This window comes from Falco naumanni, chromosome Z (genome assembly GCF_017639655.2).
Source record: "Falco naumanni isolate bFalNau1 chromosome Z, bFalNau1.pat, whole genome shotgun sequence".
Taxonomy (NCBI): domain Eukaryota; kingdom Metazoa; phylum Chordata; class Aves; order Falconiformes; family Falconidae; genus Falco; species Falco naumanni.
In genome coordinates this window covers 7,099,033-7,122,084 of record NC_054080.1, presented here as the reverse complement: position 1 = coordinate 7,122,084, position 23,052 = coordinate 7,099,033, and the positions used below count along the sequence as shown (strand labels likewise).

Here is a 23,052-nt window from a genome sequence, read left to right as displayed (position 1 = left end):
ACAGGCCAGGTTAAAACAGAGAGGACGGTACACACATGAATTGGAGGGTAATAATGTAAAGGATCAGAAGACTGTGTGTTGGCTGCCTACGTAGATCTGATTACTTAATACGTGCAGTGTGTGATTGCATGATGTCGTTACCCAAAGTGATTTTCTTACTTAGGTGAGCGTTGTCATTGTCAGGAGGTACATGAAAAAAAGCAAAATGACCTGGCTGTCAGAGCACAGTGAGGGGAGGCTTCAAGGGGAGCAGAATGTGGATGGTGCTGCAGCGGAATGTGGAAGAAAGAGGTCAGAAGATAGGAAGCTGTTGATCAAGCGAAATCTCAGAGGCAGGAGTGATCTGGCTGGGGTTGATTTCTGTGGCAGTCAGAGAGCTAGAAAAATGGTATTTTGGATTGATTGGATGGCCAAAACCAGCAGGTTGTAGGTAGGCAAAGCAAAAAGAGTCGAAGTCTTTGAGAGGATGGATAAAAGGAGTGAACACATTGTCATGATGGTTGTGGATTTAATGACCAAAACTTTGTCTTTGTTTGTTCTTTAAGAGTGCATTAACTACTGTAAATAAACTGGTCATGATGATGCTGAAACCAGTCTGTGGATGAAGCCAAAACTAAGGTAGACATTCTTTCATAAGCTAGGCTTTATTGCTAGCATCTGGACAAGAAATCATTTGAGTGTGAATTAGGAGAGAGAGAGCAAGTTTTTTTCACTGTGTAACTTAAAAAGTTTGGGTTTAAACTTGTCTCTGGAAATTCCTTTTGATTCTGTGAAGAGCTTAGGTTATTCAATTTAGGTGCTGTCACGTGGACCTTTGGTAGATGCACAGAGTTTTTAATAGAGTAGTCACAAGTACCTGTATCGTGTGAGGCTGAAGTCAAGGAATGCAGAGTTGGGTGTCATTATGAGTGGGATAATAATGTGGGGGTGAATGAGGCTGGACGTTGATGGGAGAGGATGGTGCAGGTAGACTTAATGGAATAGTGAGACACTGCAAAAGAGAGGAGTATAACCCAAAAAGGGGACATGAAGGGGGCTGCTAGGGAAGTGAAAGGAGAGCCGTGAGAGTAGTGTCTGATTTAATTTGTCATGCACAGCAGAAGTACAGACAAGGCCTGGGATTTGGCATGGCAATATGTTGTTTGAGTATCTTGAGTGAGAACAGTTTCAGTGGAGGAATAGAAGCCAGATAGTAAAATGATCAAAAAGAGCACTCAGAAAAAGAGATTGAAGACTAGAATCAGTTCCATATTCAACATGTCTGAGAAGTAACAGCAGGACTGAGATGAGCCAATAGGACATTTTGGTTGGAGGGAGATGAGTGGTTATTTAAACATGTTGCAGAGGTGAAATGCTGTGGAAAAAGTGTTGACAGTTTTCTGTAAAAGAAGGCACTAAGTACTTTGGTCTTTTTGTCATCCCCATTAATGGCTTTCCCTCCATGCTAACTTGCAGACCGGTTCTTGGCTTGATCTTTGAACTCTGGTCATACCTCTAGAGCAGGGGTCCTCAGCCGGATACGGCCCCCCAGGGTCCTCAGTCCAGCCCCCGGTATTTACAGAACCCCCCTGCCCACCCCACCCCCTGCCGGGGCTTTGGAGGGGGAAACCAAGCAGCCACAGATGACCTCCTGCCACTTCATCCACGCGCCGCCCCCCTGTTTAAAAAGTTTGAGGACCCCTGCCCTAGAGCATGATTGCATTTGTCTTTTATGCCTTTTTCTTCCATTTCTTTTGTTTGCCTTGGTCATTCTCATTTTGCCTTGTTTAATGATACTTTCTCTGTGGATTTTGCAGCACAAATTCAGATGTTGGTTTTCTAGGAGAAAAGACTTCTGGTGTGCTTCTACAGCACTGCATATGGAGCAGCATTGATTCTGGTGCGGCTTCCTGAGTGTTGCTGAAATGGCCGTATTAAATACCAATTAAGAAGAGCAGTTTGCTGTCTCTACAGCGTGTGTGGCATTCTATAGATGAGTGCAGGAAGAACACACTCCAGGAAAACTGGTGGCAGAGTTTGGGAAAGATCTGTACGTTCATGTGCTCTCTGTCTGAGCTATAAGATGATCCTTGCTTCTGTTTATCCTTTCATCCACAGTAATTGAACACCCTTATCTGGTGTTCGGCCATGATTGCAGGCTATGCAGTTTTCTAACGCTCAAGCAAACATGCCTAAACTTTGCAAGAGGTTCCGTGCTGGAGTATACAAGGGTACTTCACGTGCCACTTTTTTGCCTCCTTCCCTAGCCTGGGGACACACAGTTGCACTTCCTGTACCCCAGAGGTGCCAAGGTATTGAATAAAGCCTTGCAAGCTGGCCTGGAAACCAGACCAAGCAGTGTTCCCTTCTGCTGCTTCAAAAACAGTATTTCATATGGAGCCAGGCTGGATTGGGGGAGTCTAATGTGTTGTTAACACCTTTGCACCAGCTCACAAATAGGTGCTGTGTGTTCCGTACCTGTACACAAAGGTTCTGACCCTTTGTGTTCAGCAGGTGAGCAAGAAGGGCTTTTTTTTTCTGAGCTTTAGGAACTTCATGAGTTGTGTGGTTTTATACTGAAGCGCTCCAGCACGTCGTAGGTGAAAAGATCGACTTCTGCTGTGGAGTTTAAAACAGAAAGGTAATCTTAAAATGTGGGGGTTTTTTATTTGAAAGCCATGGTAAAAAATATTCTGGTACAGTGCAAGTGAAACTTCTGAGGTTATACCTTCTGTTGAATTGAGAACTCATGTGTTAATCTGGACCTGTTTTTTTCCAAAGTCCGAATTCCAAGTAGGTTTTGATGATAGTAAGTGTGAAAATCTGCAAAGAAGATTTAAAAGTAAAGGGTATTTTCAAAAAAACAAAATTAAAATCTGTTCAGAAACTTCTAATTTCAGCCAGTTTTAATGTGGGATGTGCATACACTCAGGAATTCAGCTCTGCACTCAGACGTACTCTAGACATTGTTTTTGAGCAAGGAATATCGTAACAGGGTTAAGTATCGCAATTGATAATTTTGCTGCTTAGCACCGAGAAGCAGAGTAAATTAAAATTCTCCTCACTGTGTGCCTTGGAGCCTATTCCACCTGACTCATCAAATGAAAAATTCATCAATTAATCCTCTGACAATAACGATATATACACAAAAATCAATCCAGGATTGATTTTTTGAGCCCAAACATGAAAACCAACCCCCGGCTTGCACATAATGTGAAATTTCTCTTCATTTCAACCTTGTTATTGAGTATAAAAGCTGAAGTGTTCATAGAATTATTTGTTCTAAGTCAACTACAAAGGTGGGATTGTTTGAGGAAGGGTGTGCGTGCCGTGTAGATGTTCTGAAGTGCTATCGGAGCCAGCTAATAAAGTTGTCAGATGCGTGTAAGAGCACAGCTGATAGGAGTCCCCCCAGAAGGCAACCGGTGGAGAGAGACACTGATCGCTGGGATCTGACGGGAGACCACCCAGGGTAGCTCAGAGCCAGCTGCGTACCAGGCAGGATCAAAGGGAGGGAAGAGCAATGTAAAATAAACTAAACTCAGAAATGGGAGTATGGGAACTGTCTTGATGGGGGCAATGCTGGTTCTGCAGCCACATTGGTAGACTGTGAGGCTGAGGCACGTGGCTTTGTGTAGATGGTAACAAATTCTCAGCAGCAGAAAATGAGACAATAATTTGTCAGATCTCTTCGCTTGTTATTCGTACAATGGAAAGGAAAATTGCAGCAGATTCCGTGTGCATTAGGGTAGCCAGTGCACTCGTATCTCTTTCTTTCTTTCTTTGCGTAATCCACCTCCAGGTGTATAATACATGTTGAAACCATGAGAGGTCTTCCCTAAAATGACAATATATTAATCTGATGAGAAGTTAAAAACATTGGTTCGTATACGGACTAAGGTTACTTCCATTTGAGATCAGATGGATGCTGGGAAGTATTTTTATACCGGATTATATATCAAAACACATAAGGTAGACAGTAGAAATTCCAGATAAGAAAATCTCTCAAATCTCTCAAGATAAACACAGGTTGCTTTTTATTTGAGGTACAAAAGAAAAGTAGCCTGGCTCCTGCATTTTGTGTGTAAGCTTACGGTTTTAACTCCTCATCAGATTAATATTTTAAGCAACCTTACTTCCAACATAAGAAGCACTGATAGTACTTGTTGAATAAGTTCTTGCCTCTGAAGGCAGTAGGGAGGAGATAAAAATCTTTCAAGTGAAAGAACTCATTTTTTGTGCTTTGTATCACTGCTGGCAGTGATTCACCACTTCCTTCCCATATATAAAAATAATATTCAGTCTGTAAAGAAGAACCCAAATGATGTTAAAGGGTTGAAAATTGACACACTGCAGCATGCAGACAATAATCAAATAATAAATATATTAACTATTGATGGGGTCTTTGTGAATGTGTGTATTCACGGTGCAGATCAACGTTAACAGGTTTACCAAGTTCTAGATGCGTGAAAGATGGAAACACACTTCAGGAATACTTGATGTGTATTTCCTCAGGCGTAAAACTACAGAGACTTTTGGTAAGAGCACAGACTGCAAGATGCAGTGTTGTTAATTTTACTTTCTTAGTTGAATGGTAAGACCACCATCTTCAAAAATTGTTTGTGGTAGGAACAAGGATGTTGTCATAACTGTTTGTCAGCATATTGAATATTCAAATGTATGTGATGAATTTGGCTCCAAAGAGAATATCAGAACCTATATCTGTTACCACGTAATATTTCTTTCTAAAATATTACTGCAAAGTATGACACATTGTGGGAGAATTTTTGTTTGCTCTTTCAATTTACAGTTCTATTAAGAGTCTTAAAGTGTAGACAGTTTCACAAATTATATTCATAGGTTTTGCTGTTGTCATATAATTAGAGAGTGAAGGAAGTTAGCAGGGAAAATGGTAGTTGGTATAACTTACTTTCAGATACATTAAAGTTGTGTCTCAGTCTGGTCTTTTGTTTCAAATGTGCTTCATACATTTTTTGATATGTATAGATTTACATAATCGATCCCTGTGGGAAATGTACTGTTACCAGAGAGTGAGTAATAAAGAGTAACTTGAAGGTAGGGAGCATGTATATATTTCAGAATATGCTTCAATAATTTATTTTCATAATGTTTATTTGGATTTACCTTTGTGAATTATACCACATTGATAACGTATATTTTAAATTTTATTTGTGAATTCTTGTATGCATTATTTCTAAATATGAGGCTAAAATGTACTATTACCATTTCTACATGGTAATAGAACAGGGATTTTTTAATGCAGGTTAACATTAATTTGGTAAAATAATAAAGTAACACCTTTTATCTTTCAAGTGCTCATTTACAGGATATTTTAATTTATGGATTATTTTAATAATTCTAAATTATTTTCATGCTGTTTTCATTTTCTTCATACACAAATTTCCTCCATAAATTAGGTTTATATCTTACGGTCAGCTACAGATAAACTGGTGATACCTGCTCAGTGACTGTAGAGCCATTAATCAGGTGTGATGCCTTCCAACAGATTAAAATTCTTAATTTTCTTTTCCACATAAACACGCTAGGAAAGTTTGCATCTTTGAAGAGGAACCTTACACCTTGTTTCCAAACTGGTTGTCTTCAGAGTATCTAATCCATCTGCCACCCCCTGTGCTAATGAATTTTTGCTGCAGTTGGGGACCTAGCAAGGAGGGTGGTCGGCAGAGGGCAGCCCTGGTTGGCAGCGGTGCTGGGGAAGGACAGATGGATCCCAAAGGAGAGGAGACAGGTCACTTCAATGTGACTTCATAGCCCTGCTTTTGCCAGGAGTTTGCCAGTGTTTTCAGAGGTCCCTCATTTTGTAGCGGGGTTGTAGCTGCTGTTTGGCGTGAGTGCTTCTTAAAATGTGCAGCTCAGACACACTGAACATCTAAAGCAATTAGTGATTTTCAGTGGTTTTATTATTCTATCTTCTACTTTTAAAGTAGTTATTGTATTTCTAGAATTAGTTATAAATTATATATGTAATCTTTTTAAGTAGTTATAAATACAGAGGGGGGGTTGCCAATCATGCATATGTGTGCTTTTTGTGATACACAGCTTGAATTATAATTTAAATGACTGAAATAAATAAAGACTATACCTAGTCTGGGGTTTTTTAGCAAAGGTTTATGCTCTGTTGTATGCGATTAGATCAGCGTTTTCAGACACATGTGGTAAACATAGATGCCAAACCCATATTAAGCTATCTAAATGAAAATACATTACTTCATTATGATTACACTGTGAGATCTCACCAACTTCCAAAAAGAGCGGCAGATAGTAAAGATCTCTTTTACAGGAAAGTAATTTCTGTGTGCATATCTGAAAATATATACAGGCATCATGTATTAGGCAGATGGATTGGGAATGTCAGGTGCAGTTTGTATTTTCAGTCTAGTAGTATGCGTTTCTCATAGCTAATAAGAAAATTACATAGTGTTTAACAGAAAGGAAAATGCTGTTGCATACAGGCGCTATCTAAATAAGTTGCTACTGTTAAATTGCACTTTAAAATCGTATTACTTAGTTGAGCCAAATCTTGCATCTACCTATAAATAGAAGGCACTGTGTTCGTTTGAAAGTTCACATTACGTTCCTGAGAAAGCGGCTGCCACGCTCTGCAGAGTCTCGTCTGCTGGTGTTGTGTATCTTCACCTAACTTCTGCAAGCGTGGCCCGATCCTGCATGGCTGAACTGGTGCAGGGTCCACCCAGAGTCAGGTTTGCCCTTGCACGGGATGCCTGGGGTGATCCCCACTCTAGGGGGAGTCTGCTTGTTCTTTTCACAAAGGTACATTAGCCCCTGCATTTATCATTTGTAAGCAGTTTCTAGAACCAAACTGTCTCCATACAGCATTCCTTTGCAGCGTCAGCTTTTCCTTTGTAACTCTGATTGCAGTACTTGGAGCTGGGTTCAGCAGAGTAGCGCCGTCTGTGTTAAAAGGCATCCCACGCCATCGCAGCGTGGTCTGAACGACGTTCAGAGGGCACGGGCAGATTGGTGATTGGGTGATTGGGGCAGACCCCAGCACCTCCCTGTTACAGAAGGATAGCTAGCATTTTTCCTTGTAAAATTGTGTTGAGGTCTTAGTAATGAAAACCATGGTTATAACAGGTATTACTATGAAGGTGATGCTGTCATACATTTTTTTGTACTAATGGAAGATTAAGATTGTGCTTCAGTTCTATCATACGCATGTATGTCTTGCAGAAGTGTGGCCTTAGTATCTCAGCCACTTTGAATTCAGTTTGGCTGACATGGGCTTTGTTTCAATATGCTTCAATTTCAGCATATGTTCAGCTGAATGGGAGCTTTGGTGTACAGCTGACAAGTCTAGATGTTACCATTTGCATCATTCCTTCCTCATTTAAAAAAAAATCAAAACACACATTACAGATGCTGAGTTTTGATTGACATTGAGGTGGGAATTGGGGTTTGGGGCCATCCGCTTTCTTGTTTGGTGTGCATGCTTGTTTTGTTCAGGCTCTAAATGAAAGTTAAGGATTTATGCCATGTCCTTCTGGGATTTTATTTTATTTTTTTAAAAAAAACAAATGGTACTGAGACTACTCGTGCTCTTTTATCTTTGTATAATATTAGAAATCTTACTGTGCAAGGTGAACCTTGAACTGTTCAAAAATGAACCTTTCTAAAAGGACAAAAAGGCTTTTTGTAGCAGAATCTCTAAATTTGTCTTCTGATTCACTCTTTTTCATACTAATATGCCATAGTTCCATTTGAATAATAAACTGACATTCATGTAACAAACGGGATGGAAATTCGGAGGTTTGTATTTTGCAATAGCAGCAGTAGAATGGGGAGACACTGCAATCTGTCCTTTCCACTCTTCACTCTGTTATGTGTTGGCTCTGCAGCTGATATGGCCCTGCTCCAGCTTTGGCTTTGCAGCTGATAAGGGTCTCTGAACAACGAATTATTTTAGAACTGTACTTTGCCATGTGAGCCACATTACCTAGGTAAAATGCGGTGAGTTGCAGAAAAAGATAATTCCATATTCTATGGCCAGTTGGAAATAATTTCCTTACATTTGTGAGTCTTAGTCTTGTATCATTTTGATGTGGCTTTTGTATTCTTTCTGAAATAGTTACGATTGCATTTAAGGTTTATATCACATAGTCGATAAGCTTTGCTGACATGGGCTTACTTTTAATAACATCTTTGCTTTATTAAAGAGATATGTTTCTTTTTACATGAAAAATATATCTTTCTTAAGAGATAAAGATGGTGGGATTTCTGACTAGACAAGCAGCTGGTACAACAGTTTTTATCTTATGTCACTTCTTCTTAACTGCACATTAAGGTTTATCTCAAACTACAATAATAATGTAGTTATAGGGATTTTCCTTAAAGTTTATTAGTAGAATTTGAAACATGTCTATTTTTATGAAGATGTAGGCCTGTAAAGCTCAAATTCATAACTGAGAATGTATACATTGTGTAAAAAAGAGACAATAATACAGTAAAGTGAATAAATCCAGCCACATAGTTTTTCTGTGTGCGTAGTACAGATATATCTATATGTGCATGTTAGAATTTATATTCTGTTGTTGAAGCTATGATTTTTCACAAGTATCAAGATCAGTTTTCTAACTCGGCATCAGGCTGAAGGTTGGATAGAAGAGAAGGGAGGGGGAGAAAACACTCGGCAGTATCTCAACTGCAAAACCGATACAGAACTGGACATATTTTCAGAAATGGTTGTATTCCTTTCCTTTTCTAAGGCAATTTCTGTGCCAAATTTTCTTTTTAGTCTGAGGCTAAGTGGTACTTATGCTGTTGGTTTTGGGGTTTTTTTGTAGCATCAAGGAGAAACTCTAGGAAATAAAGAAGGACAGTTGGTAGCAAAAATGGTTGTAGAAGTGGCAAGGGTTACTGTTTTCACCACTTTCAGATGAGTGGTGTCTGGGTGATCATGTGCTCAACATAATGACATCTCCAGGGAAGTGGATGCCATAGTCAGGCTTTGAGGACCAGGGATTACAAAGGCTCGTTCCTGATATAAATTAAAGAGTACCTACAGATACTTGCTTGAAAAGTAAGAACTCAGCTGCCCTCAGCTGAAGTAGATATTGTCTCTCCAGGTAAATTGCTTCAGAAAAGCCAAAGTACAACAAAAGTCACCAGCTTTCTTCCTCCTCAGCAACGCCTACCTCGCATATGCTTCATCAAGAGATTTGATGGGAAAAAGGCACAGCCTTCAAAGGCACCTTGCCCCATTTATCTGATGTAGTATAACGTTCATTATCTATTGTTGCACTATGTAAATCCACTTTTTACCCCTAATCCACCTCTCTTCCACATTCCTCTTGAAGGACACTTCTCATGAGAGCCTTTTACAAGAGAAGTGGCCTTGTTGCTTTGTTTAGACTCTTTAGACGAGTTGCCATCATAATTCAGGGGAAGAAGTTTTCCAAAGAAAAAATGCAAGTCTTCATTGTATCCTATACCTGAACTCAACAAATATTCCAACCCATAGAGATTACCACGTTTGCCTGCACCATCCCATATCCACAGCTATTTCTTTGGTTTTGACTTAACTTCTCAATATTTCTAACCCACATGAAGTATCTGAGAGTTGTGGTAGTGCCCTGCTCATACAGGCTACCACCCTTCAGCACTGTCACATCACTGGGAATATTTGCAAAACTGAGGATACTGACGGTAGCGTGTAGAGTATGCGTCGGTCCCTCTGTGTGTGGACTATCTTTTCCTCTCAGCTGGAATTCCTTATGAGCAAAGGAATAATCTCTAACAGCATTTCAGATGAGAGTGCTCATAGGAACTTTGATCAACTCATGCCTGCCAAAAGACAGGCTTTGCTACCTTCAGTTATTGACAAGGGCTTGAACCCAATATCAGTGGTGTATATGTGTCTGCAGCTGCTAGGTAAGTGTTGTGCGTGTATGTGACATCATTTGTCAAACTTTGTGTGTGGCTTGATAGCTGATGCCTTCTGTCCTCTTCATCCAAGCATTCCGTCAAAACAGTGATAGATCTTGTGAGTTTTTGGGAATGGTAGCTAAACACAGAAAACATATGAAAGCATTCCCTTCTTGACACTTGGCAGCATAAGTTCATCTCTAAGATGAGCTCAGAGTTTTATCTGAATCCATTAATTAACTTACTGGTATTCTTTCCAAAGCCACTTTCATTGCTGACCTTGTTTGCAGAGTCTGGCATTGTTATCTCGGAAGGAGCCAACCCTTTATACCCTTCCCAGCTCCCTGAGAGTGTAGTTTGATTATTGAAATGCTAAGTTGCCTAGTGAGAGAGAGAGAGAGAGTCTTTAAATGAATCATGTAGTGGGTTATGCATTGTGTCTCCCATCTGTTATCAGTTAGAAGGTGAACCTTTCCATCCAAACATCCAGGCATACTCCAATATGCATTGTCTTTGGCTTGCTTCAGAAACATGCCAGAATGTGAAGTCTGTGAAGCATGAAGAAAAGCAAGCTGCATACTTTTATAAAATGTTTAGCCTGTGATAGGAGGACTGGTTTTGATGCCAAGTTCAGGCTAGCAAGTAATTGTCTGAACAGTACAGGTGTTGCCTGGAGGCACTTGCCCATTACAGAGGCAAGCATACTGGTGTATGCACAAAGTGGAAAGGTGGTGTTCTGCAACTGCAGCTCTTCAAAATATTGTAGGGACGGTAAGCCCCCAAACCAACCCTTCTCTGCCTTCCCAAAACTGCCATTGAACTAGGAAGGAGCTGGCACAGGGATCTTTCCTTCCCTACCATCAGAGGGGAGGACACAAGGAGGTCTACAGTGTCTGTGAGCAGGGATGCTTTCAAAGGGTGCTGGACCTGCTGTACATGCAGACATACAGCAGAATCCGTCCTGGCTGAGGTGGTTTGGAAGGCCGTGGTGAAACAGCTTTGCAGTTCACATAGGAACTTGTCCTTCCTTTTTTCCCCCGTTTTTTGTGTCCCACTTCTGTGGATTCACTGAAAACTGCTGTCCTTCCTGTCCCCCCAAACTCATCTCATCACTGGTTTTTGAGAAGTTACTTTCCTGAGGCTGTTGGCTCGTTTAATAATCGGTGTCCTGAAATTACTGCCCTTTATTAGTCTACAAAGTACTTAACCATTACAAAGCATTTAGAAAAGTTCAGGAAGTGGGTATGTTCTTTCATTAATTTCTGGACTGGTCACATGGAACAAAACCAATAGAAAAGACTGGTATCGAGTACAACACAGTGTACTAGTGCTAGATGCTTGACACGTATCTAGAACTTTGTTTAATGTATTGCTCAAATAATTTTTCCTCTTGCAGCATCCTGAATAGGTTTTTTGGGGGGCTGTCACTTGCTCAGTCTTTAGAAGAGTAGGTTGAGACCCCTGTTACCTGCCCCAAAGGGTTTCCAGCCAAAGCTTCATGAAGTGAAAGTTAGATATTATTTATACTCCTTTCACAGCTACAGATACTGAGACACAACAGGCTTGTGACTTGACTAAAAGTAACACAGCTAGTTTACAATTTAAGAGTTTGCTTGTTTGTAGTTCTGTGCATAATCCATTTGACCATGCTTGTTTTCCTGCATCTTTTGGTAAGCAGTATTTTTAACCAGTCTATTTCTAAACTGCTTTCCTCTAGCTCATGCGTTTAACACTGTTCCTGAAGCAGCTGATTACATTAAGTGCACTAAGAGCATCTGTAATAAAGAAAACCTGCTGTTTTCTGAGCCATTCAGTCTAAATTGTTAGTGCTCTGACTGTGGGTAAAAATGTGTTGAATATAATGTGAATACAATATTCAAATATAAGTATATTCTGGCATCGTATTATACTTTAAAATAAGTATAAAATACTGGGTTTGCTTATATTTTTTAATGACAAGAGCCACCTCTTAGTCTCTAATTTCACCTATTGTTCAGCTGTTTTGCTGAATTACTGAAAAAAGCTACCCAAATGGCTGGTATTCCTGTCTCACTGCATCTACCTGATAGAATTGTGTCGTTACTCTTTAACTTCAGTACAGCAGTATGTCTCTCTGCCAAACGGAAAACGATGTGAAAAATTTAGTTATAGATCACACTTATTTTTCTTCTAAGTGACATTATTGGCCCCACTAATAGTGTGACTAACCTCATAATATTCAGTCTCTTTCCCCCAGGAAACATGACTCTGTTCTTCCCCATTTAATTTGATGCCAGACCATGTGGTGTTTCTTTTAAGTTCTTCTTTATCTCAGTGTTGTAGTGTGGGGGACCTCTCTAGATTATTTCAATCTCTCTTCATATGTAAAGATAATGGTAACATCCACAATGGGAAACAGTAACTGTAAGAAAGCACACAGCTTGGTGTTTCCTCTTTTTTTCTTCTCCCAACTTCAACCTCTGAAAGAATGAAAACCATGGAGCTTATCAAAATAACTTACCTCCCTGACTATTGATTGTCTCCTTTAATAGTCCGTTAGAATTAGATGGAGAAAATACTTTTTAAATCTTTTGGTCTGCCCCCCTGCTAGTTCAGCATTGTTCCCTTCATTATGCCACTGAGTGTTTCTTCTAGTTTGTTGCGAAATTATTCCACGATTTCACCATCAGGAAGATTTTCCTGATATGTAGCATGCATTTTTCCTTTTTTTTTTCCTCTTTTTTTTTTTATTTAATCTGACTATTCCTAGTTATATTTCCCTGTCGCTCCAATATTTGTCTTTCTTACCATGTACTTCAACATTTCAAGTGTTCCTGCGTAGCTACCTCTCAGCTAAATGTAACAATTTACTGGTGATTCAGCATTTAATATTTTTTTGTGTGTGTTTTTCTCTTAATGACCTCTTACTTCAGTATCCTGATATTGAAAGTGATAGGGAGATTACAGAACTGAATATAAAAGAGGTCTATTACCTGAGATTTCCCAACCTTTCTTTCTTTTTCTTCCTCAATTCTACCCTTGTTATTCTGCAAACCTACCGTAGTATTCTGCAGACTTAATATAAGTTTAGCAGCGGATATAATCCCAAGGTCACTTACTGCCTTTTGAATTTATTTCTTTCATTACACGTATGGTCTTTGAGCTATTTTCCCTGGTTTATTCAGTGTTATTTTTTTGATCCTAATCTCATTTTTTTATATTTTTCTGTATAGAGATCTGAATCTGAAAGCCCTGTAGGTTCTTTTGTGTTATTTGTCTGTTCTCTTTGGTATTTACATCTATGGCCAGTTCAGGATTTTCCATCTTTGATCCTGTTAATGTAGTCATTATCCTCTTGCAGTTGTAACAACATTAAGACATTACTTTGTTGACAAATTTATTTTTAACAGTATGGTATCATAAGATGTCTTTATTGAAATTCAGCTGAGTTGTTTCTCCTGTGGGTTTTTTGTATTGATTCATTTGTTTATTATTTTTCATAAATCTACCTCACATTTTATTTGTGATTCTAGTATCCCATGGACTTATCCCCTTGTTTGAGGCTGCCAGGGTCATGTTGAAAATGGTTCACCACAGATTTATGAGTCATATGGTACCTCGTGGTGCCGAGATGCCCTGAACTGAGTCAGGAATGGAGCTTTTCTAAATGAGACCTCATTTTCTTATAGCTCAGTCTCCATCCCAGAACACCAATTCCCAGGCAAGTAGAGTCCATCCTTCACAAAGGGTTATCTTCCAGCAAATACTTGCCAGCAGTTAAAGATCTCCAAAATGAAGTATACCTACATTAAAATGAGGTCCCTGGCATCTTTTCACGTCACTGATCCTTGGTGTCTGTCCATTCTCAGAGAGTAAAGTGTTGTACATTCTTGCATCTATTCTTATTTTTATATATGATTAGTGAGAAATTCAAATCAGGTGATAATCCACATTTTCATGACCATTTAATTAGTATTATATATCTCTTTCTGCTGCCTAACTCAATTCAGAATAGTGGAAAGGAAAAAGGCAAATCTTTTAAAAGAAGGTATGGAGAAGTTCAAGTACCATTAGGAAAAACGTTTCCCTGCATGCTTGAATTTTGTAATATATGTCGGTTTGTAAAATTAATTCAGACAGGAGTTACTTCAGGTTTTTTAACTTAAAATTTAGCTCCAAGTTTGTCAGTTCTGTAAGCTGGAATGATTGTCTTTAGTGCTGAAACATCGACAACATGATTGCAATTTTGTGGGTTTACTGAGTAAATTATTTGGGTTCGTTCTGTCTGTTGATTGAAGGGCAGCAGGGCAGGATTTCGGTAAAAAGCATAAGTTAGTTAATGTTTTGAACTTAAAGCCTCGAGGTGCAGCGTTTAGCTGACTGTTGTCTTCTCTGAGGTTGAAAACAGAATGCAGTGACCTGTTGGCATTCTGCTACAATGCCATTGTGCATAAATAATTATTATTGCTTTTACTGCTAACCTGCTGACTGTACTCTGTGCCAAAGTATATATCACAGCTACCATTTGCAGGTTTCAGTACACTTATTCAAGCTATTCTTTTATTGTGTAGTAAAATATTACCTTGGCTTTTAGAGGCTTTGACCTGTGACACACACATAAAGCTGGTATTTTATCAAAGTCACTGTTGATTCGAGGGGACTTACATGTTTGTGAATCCTGAATTTGGTATGCTGGGTCTGGTTTTGAGAGGTGTAGTGTGTTCACAAATCCTTTTAGAGTAGTTTGGGATTGTTTTCTTCATAGATTTAAAGAGAATCAAATCCAGACTGTCCTGAGCTGGGTGTTTCTTCAAAAACAACAACAAAAATCGGTTACAAATCAGTATGTGAAACTCAGAAGTATGTTTATTTTATTCCCGGATCTTCAAGAACACGTTCTGCAGTGTTTCGTTTGTTTCTCTCCTTTTTTAATTCCGCAGGTGTTCACTGTCTCTGTTACTCCTTGCCTCCATCCTTTACGGTAACTCTATGCCCTCCCATTTTCCTCTTCTGCTTTTCCAAATTGTTCAGCTTGGGGTGATTTTTCCTTTCCTATTCATCTCCTTTCTTCACTGCAGAGCACTGGGTGTGCACAGGGCATACAGCATCCGTGACTTTGATGGTGAGGCTAAGAAATCATCTTCATCGTTTTCCTTTATTCTGATGGTTCTCATCAGTTTGTGAAAATCTGTTCAGGACATGAGTTCTTTGGGACCTGAGCTACAGCTGGAGAAGGGGAGCTGATGAGTGCATCTGATGAGTGATTTAGCTTGGTTCAGTAGCGTGCTTCTGTAGTGTATCTTCCCATTGTCCTCACTGTGCTTCCACTGTCATCCCAGCGCCATCTGAGAGCAGGCAAACTGGATTTGTTGCACATGAAACCAAGTCAGAAGGTGCAGTTCACTCAAACTTGGGTGGCGTGGTGGATGCTAGATCCTCAGCATCAGCAGTTCTGCTCTCCAAGCCCCTGCCATTGGGCTGCGCTAGTGGCTAATGCCAACCTGCTAACGGGAGCCCTCTTCACATGGCTAGTTCTGGGGTGGGTCAGCATTGTCCCTGGTTTCTTTGTTGACTTCATTGAATTGCACCTGGCAGGAGGCAGGCATAGCTGTGGTAAAATAAACACAGGTTTCTGTAAATGCCAGAGCAGGCTTTGGAGGAACGTTATCTTGAAAATGTTAGATTTACCAGTAAAAGAAGTCGGTGATATACAACGGAAAAAAACAGCTAATCTCTCCTATTCTTAGTGGTATGGAATACACTGTAAGGTTGCAAAACAGGAAATCATTGAAGCAGTTGTGTAGCAAATCCAAGAAAGTTACCATTCATATTGAGCTAAAGTTCATATTCAGAATAACTGCGATTGCAGTGTCTTTAAGAAACTCACAAAAACCGGTACATTCTGAGCGCAGTTACCATTGTGCTAGTTACTTCTTAACAAAATTTATATTTCTTCATAATGGTTAAAATTGCAGTGTAGATTAATATTGTATTAAACTTCTACACATACCTAAGAACAACATATGCTGTATTTTATACCTTCTCTCCCATCTCATTTTTCCTTTTCAATTTACTTTTCTATTGCAAGCCAGTAGCGTAAAGCCACATAATGAATGCATTATTGAAAGTACTGAAAGTCTTCATTGGTGACATAGAGGCATGAATGTTTCACACAGCAGAGAATGCAGCAGCTTTCCTGAAGGGATTCAAGGAAAGTGTTTAAATTTTAAGTAGCAAATATTGGCAGCTCTCAGAGTGGAAGCACAGTATTTAAATATTTCTCCACTCTTAAGTTTTTTGTCTGTTATCGCTTCTGGGGAGAACTACTCATCTCTTTCACGTGGCCCGATACATTCTGCTTGCTAGGCTCATGTCAGCATTGCCGTGAGCTTGCACTTACTGTTAACAAAACTCCAAACCAGATTTTAACAACACCTGGCTTAAAAGCAGTGACCTTTTTACCTAAGAAGGAGCAGGATGTGCCAGTCTTCTGTATGCTTGAGGAAACACCGAGGCCAAGAGTAGTCAGCCCATCAGCTGGCCACAGCTCAGCCTCTGTTTTTCTGACTGCTGTGTCAAAAGTCAAGTTTCAGGGGAAGCCTGTGTCGTCCATCCAACACTCGTACGAGTCCACATCGGACTGGCCTCGCTGCTTTCCTGTGCTCGCAGGCAAGATGCAGGGGCAGGGGGAGAGACCTCACCTGAGGTATCTGATGCTTTAGCACCCCGACACAGGTCCCAGGTGTCCCTCCTGCGGCAGCATGCATGGGGCAGGACCAGTCTGTCTCTGTTTTACGGAGCGTTCTCCCCATGCATCCCTCCCTCCCTGCTTTCCCTGGGCACAGTGTACTTTGACATTTTCTGTACTCTGAAACTAAACACAGCCAGTTCAGTCCGCTCCCTGACCCTGAGGGCAAATGGCATAAGTCTCATACATGCAGGTAAACTTCTCCCTCTCTCCGCACTTCTCCGAAACAAAGGGAGGCTGCCTTCCAGCTGGGAATGGCCTGAGATCCTGCTACGAGTGAACGCCTGTGCCCTGTTCAGGGAGCATGGGCTGGCAATGGGGCAGGGGGTCCAGCAGCACGCCAGGGCTCAGGCTGGGGTCCTCGATCAGTGCAGTGTGCTTGAAGCCTCTGAGGCTGTGCCACAGCTGCGATAATTGTTCGCTGTAGGCAGAAAAAAAGTATGTCATGTTTACACCTATTTCCGAGCCAGTACCTAAAGTAGCATTAGAAACATAGCACATGAAGACTTTATACACAGAATTGCCTCTTGCAGCTCTGCCCGGGTAAAATAGGTGGGTTTTAACGGTGCTGCAGGAGGGGTGAGAGAAGAACAAGCGTGTGAAGCGTCAGGCGAAAAACCAGGCAAATAATTAAAAGGAATTTGTGTCTCATAACTATGTAATTTATGTTGCTGATGGTAAAAAAGTGGGATGATTTCAGCAGAGGGATTGGGAACATGCAGTATGCAGGCATTTTTTTCCAGCTAGAACAATATTCCTTTAGGGCATTTTGGAAGATGCAGTAGCTGATTCTGAAGCTAATTTAACTGCATGGATGTGCAGTGCTGTGTTTCTTAGGTGTGATTTGGGGAAGGGGACAGGTAACTAAGGTAGCTATGAAGTTAATGAAGCTGCAAACTTAGGTGGCTAATGTAATTTTTGCTCTTGTTTTATTTAAAGGGAGACTGCCAGCTTGGACTATAGTCAACTTACAAAAAATGTTTAGATACTTATAGAAAACACAGCACACTGTGCTTGCCAATTTTGGTGGCTCTGTAGTCATGTTTTCTAATGAATATGGTTTTTTCCTCATTTCTTCAAAATCTCAGTGAATCTATAGAGGGAATCTGATCATGCAAACACTCGAATGCTGCGTGGTTTCTCTGCATATAGTTTTGTGTATAAAGTTATGCATTTGCCTACATACCTGTTACATTGGAACCTGAGTATTTACGAAGGAAGTCAGAGAAACAGACGATACACAGCACAGAATGGTGTCTAAAACACAGAGAAAACCTGTTAGAAAAATGCAGGGTGGGAATGTTTTTCTCCAGTCTCTTGCAATTTTAATGACATTGGATGTTAGTTATAAGATGATGGATAAAAATGTAGAACCATCAGTTCCTGTTTAAGCACTAATCAATAGTTTTATTTCTTATATGCTGTACTTTGATGGACCCTTCTCTGACACGCATAGAATCATTCAGAAGTTGCTTTATTAGTAATAGTGCAGGAAACATTGCATTTTCCACTCTTGTTTGGGAACTCTTACAGGAACTTGCCATACACACTGTTGTAATCGATCATTACAGTATAATGCCCGATGGGGGCCATGTTAAGGTTGCTACCATAATTCAGATATTGCCACTTCCTGATTTTTATTTTGGGTTTCTTTAGCAGCTACTGTGCAAAATATATCTTTAATACTTTTGGGGACAGATTTTTCTGTTTGGCTGGAAAAACTGAACTAGTAAAAGGAAAAGCTGTTATTACTATAGTAACTCTTGGGTGTCCCTTTCAAGATTGGCCCTCAATATTCAGGAATCTGTACAAGCAGAAAAAAGAGATTGTATGTTGTCAGGTCTTGTGGCAAGCAGCTTCTTTCAAGGTAGGACTGTTAAATGATTCTGTAATTGACATATTCATACTACCTCCAGTGAAAAAAATCTTACTCGACAGACAGGAGATGCATTAGAGGAGCTCTTTGCTTCAGCATCTTTGAAATCTGCAGGAAGGAACCTTTTTCTTTGAAATTTTACTTTTCTCTCATTCCCTGTACATTATGTAAAGCAAAGCTTAATCATGAAAGTGTTGACTGTTAAGCTGCATAGTTCTGAATACATATGCAATGTGGTTTTCCATATTTACAAAATTTCACATTTTTTCATGGAAACTGTGTGTGTAAAATACACCATGGAGGATTTTTCACTAGCTCAATACTCAATCAAATTGTGACTTAATTTTCTTACAAACTCTCAATAGCACGTTTTTTCAGTGAGAACTCTTGTCAAACAAAACACATACCTTTTTACAAACCATTATTTACAACCTTGCAATATAATATTTCTTATAATCTTACCTAAACTTTATTGGCTATTTCTAAGGTTCTCAATTTGGTCTCTTAACTAATGGTATAATTTTGAAAGTCACTTATGTACAGACCCGGATGGAAAGTACATTTTTAAAATCTTTTCATATCTAAACTCTTTACTTTGAGCAGAACCTGTGGAAGGCACCTGATGCATCCAACTTTATTCCTGTAACATCACAATTTATTTTCATTCTGTTACATCATCACTGGTATATCATTGGCATTGAATCATGTGGATCATCATCCATCTCTGTAAGTTCTAGGTTCTTAAGAGAATCAGTAATTTCTGGTAGCAGGAAATAGATTAATGAAAACTTTCAATTTCTGTGAGATTTTTAGCTCTAAATAAGGAAAACACAGTCTTGGTTGCAGAAATTGCATCTTAAGAGTTCCGCTGTTGTCATTGATATATTTAACATCTTCCATTAGAATGCAGCCACATCTCACATCTTTTTAACTGATTGGAATGTCTAATCTGTCATCAGACATTTTGTGCTTTGGTTTAATTAGTATTGACGACTCCTGTATTTAATGATGATGTGTACCCTTAACTAAAACTCTTAATGCCCTGTAAAAATCATAAATAAAAATCACCCAGGATATCAGATTTAGGATCTTAATAAGATTTAAATTTTTGCTAATTTTGCATAAACAAATCAATATTATATTATAAAAAAAGCTTCTAGTCTAGGCAACTAGAGTTTGCTAGGGCACAGCATATTCTTCCTTCCATAATACAGTAACTCTCAGCATGCATAACCCTCCTTCCCAAACAAACCGCAGTGCCTGAACTCCCTGGGAAGTGTTTGCAGATATCTGTATGTCGGTAGCGATGATTTATCTCAATCTTTTCTGGAACTGAAATATTATTTTGAGGTATCGGGAGACTTGCTTCTGTTAACCAAAAACAACAGAGGGTGCTCTTTCATACTGCATACTAACATGTATATTTCCATAGCACTCACACCCTTGCGTTCTCTTATCTCATTATTCCTATGCTGCTTGCCTGAATATCTCAATATCAAAAAGTTTTAAGTCAAATGTGACTGCATTAACTCTTGTGAGTTTTCTGCCCATGCTTCCCAAGTGTCACAGCATGATCAGAGTTACCCCTTTCTTTTCATTCCGTACCGAGCTTCAGAATTTCTACAGGGTGGGGGGTGCAGGGGAAGAAAAAAATAAAATAGTAGAATAGATTATTCAAGCCATATTCTTTCTCAGTACCATTGGCTCTTTTTCATACCATAAACATTTTACCCAGTCTGCCTATTGGTGGGTGGTTCGCGGAGTTATTGACAGTGAAATCCAATTAGACCTCCCTACTTGTCTTGTTGTTCATATTCTCCAAATAGTTACTTAAAGAGTAGGGTTGGGAGATCTGGATTGTGTTCAGACCTCTGTCACACAATTCTTGTAAGAGTTTAGGCAATTCTCTGAGCTTCATTTTTTCCATCTGTAGAATAGGAGGAATGATAATTGTGTGCCAGCTGTCTTGTGGTGGGCAGAACATTCAAAAGTTTCTCTGTTCCCATCATACTCGCAGCTCTACTGAAACGCTCTGCTTGCAAAGGTCTGTGAAGAATTTTCCACACTGACTGCTCATCATCCCCGGGAGCCAACGCTGAGGACGTGGAAACTGTCTTCAGCACTATCCGTGCTTCTCGGGATAGTGCCCACTTGGAAAGGAGCGAAAAGCAGCAACTGCTGAGTGTGCCATATTGGGCTAGCAGAAAACGTGGGGCTGCGCGGGCTGTGCTGCCGAGGAGAGCGGCAGAGAGAAGCAGATCAGGGGAAGCTGTTGGGACAGGCAGGGTTGCATCTAGACCCAAGATGCTTGCCTTGCCCTCTGGAAAGCTGCGGTATCTGGCTGCCCTGCCTAGTCACAGCCGCTAACCTGAAGACCTGCCTTTTGGTACAGCTGTTAACAGAAAGGACCCCAAGTGGCACCAAATATATCTTTTTTTTAGTTTATTACTTTATTACATAGTGCTAGCTGTGGCTTGGTGTTTTCCTGCTGCAGTGTAGGCATTTGGGAATCTCAACCTTTCTTACTTCTCCTTCCATTACTAGATATCCCTGCAAGTTCCTTGTGAGTTCTGTAGGTAATGCCCATTCCCACCCTGGAGTGAACTGCTTTAATGCTCACTGGTACTCCAGACTCTTAAAAATAGCAGTTTCTCAAAAAACATACCTATTCTTGACAAAAGCCAGTGACACCTCTAAAATCTCTGAATTCGGTTTGCTGAAGTACCTCTAAGGCAGTGAGAAATCCAAGGAGAGCAGAAGCGTTAGCGGGGTTTGGAGTTGAGAAGTGGCTTATGCTCGGGTATGAGGAATTCATATTTTTATTAAATTAATGTTTTGCAAAACTGAAGGTATGAAAGTTTACTTTGCCCAGGGATGGCATTAACTTTGACTCCTGCTGTTTCATAAAGGAAAATGAATGTAGATTAGAGCTGTGGCAGAAACCATTAAACATGATATCTCCGAAAGCTAGCTCGTTTTCTTAAATATGTTTCTTGAAACAATATGAGAAATTTTACTTTAAAAATTTTAATTTAAAAAATGTCAAGGACAAACGTTCTAAATGTATTTTTTCTTTCCAAATTTTTCTGTAAACATACATACAATTAAACTAGCACAGACAATACATTTTATTTGTACCTTTGGAATATGTCCAAGGTAGACCATTTCATATATCTCTTTTGTACAGTTATTATATTTCGTTTGCTTTCATGGGAAACAAAACAAAACACACACACACACACAAAAAAAAAAAAAAAAAGAACAAGCTCCTACAATCCAGTATTTTCATGTAAAACTGTTTCTTCAAAAGTGCACAACATTCTGTTTGGTGTCTCTTGCACCTGTGGCCTGTCTGTGCAGCTGTAATTGCAAGACCAAGTCAAATATATTTCAGGCGAAAATACCCACTGTCTTTTTGGCAGGAACATCTCCAGTGGCTTTTTGTTGCACAACCACTTCAGTTTATCAGTTTCCCACACTGCAAAATAGTGTCATTTAGAATATGCATGCGTTTAGATTTTTAGTCTCAGACTTAATTTGGAGCACTGCAAAACTCAGGAAAGATATTCCTAGCTGCAAATCTGTTTCAGAGAAAAGTTTGATAGATTTAACATACTATTGCTTGGTTTGGGGGTTTTGGGTTTTTTCTTTCAACATTGCATATGAGAGGAGTAATGCAGCATACCAAAAAATATTTCAGATCTGTCTATTGGTTTGTTATGGTTGATCATTTAAGCACACCATTTTTGCTTTTTACATCTGTAAAATGGGTGTAGCAGGACGTAAGTGTCTCAAATGATAAAACATGTAATTAAGCAGTGTATGTAAAATGAGATGATGTATTAGTATCTGATGCTGTTAATTTAGAAATGCAGAGATCTCTTAACCTGTAACTGGAAACTACATTGATCTAAAATAAATGTCATGTATTAAAATGTTAGGCAGAGGTAACATTAGTGGCAAATATCATTGGTTGTGTGTCTTATTTAAATAGCATGCCAGCTTTGTACTCTGGGGATATGTTTAACATCTGATACATGCCAATCCCCAAATTCCAATCGGACAGATTTGATTTATAATTGATAATTTATATGGGTGGCAATGCAGAGTGGGTTTTAATAACGCAACTCTTGAAATCAGTATTCTTCAAAAATTACTTTACCATAGAGCAGTCACAACACAAATCATGTGTTCTAACTTACGTGTGTTAAGTGTGGATGAGAAAAATTACTGTAATTTTGATGAGTTACCATAAAAATGTGTATCAAATGTGGATTCATGGTGTGCAAATTGTGTTAGGGGATTAGAGGGTATTGGAATAGCGCTACTGACAGCAGCATTATGAAGTCGAAGCTAATTTTTTAATTTCTGTTTGTAACAATGCCGCAATGGAAAATTCAAACCAGTTCAAATATTTCTGTTGGTATTTTCAGTTTGTACTGAATAATGTTAAACAATAGTAAGGCCTAAAAAAATGGTAGAAAATCTAGCATACAGCCCAGCATCTTAATTTCTCTTAAAATGCTTACCATTTTTGCTTATTTTA

The 23,052-nt window shown here is 39.4% G+C and overlaps 1 protein-coding gene and 2 long non-coding RNA genes across 5 annotated transcripts in view; 2 read left to right on the top strand and 1 right to left on the bottom strand.

Annotated features, from left to right (window-relative positions):
- FAM172A (family with sequence similarity 172 member A) overlaps window positions 1-23,052 on the top strand; it is a 270,192-nt gene that overhangs the window by 92,489 nt on the left and 154,651 nt on the right. The gene's annotated exons all lie outside the window — the stretch shown is intronic.
- Window positions 13,267-16,710, bottom strand: LOC121080925. The gene is made up of 2 exons (XR_005825535.1): window positions 16,345-16,710; window positions 13,267-15,490 (listed from the first exon to the last, which is right to left on the bottom strand). It is a non-coding gene; the product is annotated as an uncharacterized LOC121080925 (long non-coding RNA).
- LOC121080926 overlaps window positions 19,107-23,052 on the top strand; it is a 5,365-nt gene continuing 1,419 nt past the window's right edge. Inside the window, exons 1-2 of the long non-coding RNA XR_005825536.1 lie at window positions 19,107-19,232; window positions 20,524-23,052. The exon at window positions 20,524-23,052 is cut by the window's right edge and continues 1,419 nt beyond it. This is a non-coding gene — a long non-coding RNA (uncharacterized LOC121080926). The remainder of the gene's footprint in view (window positions 19,233-20,523) is intronic.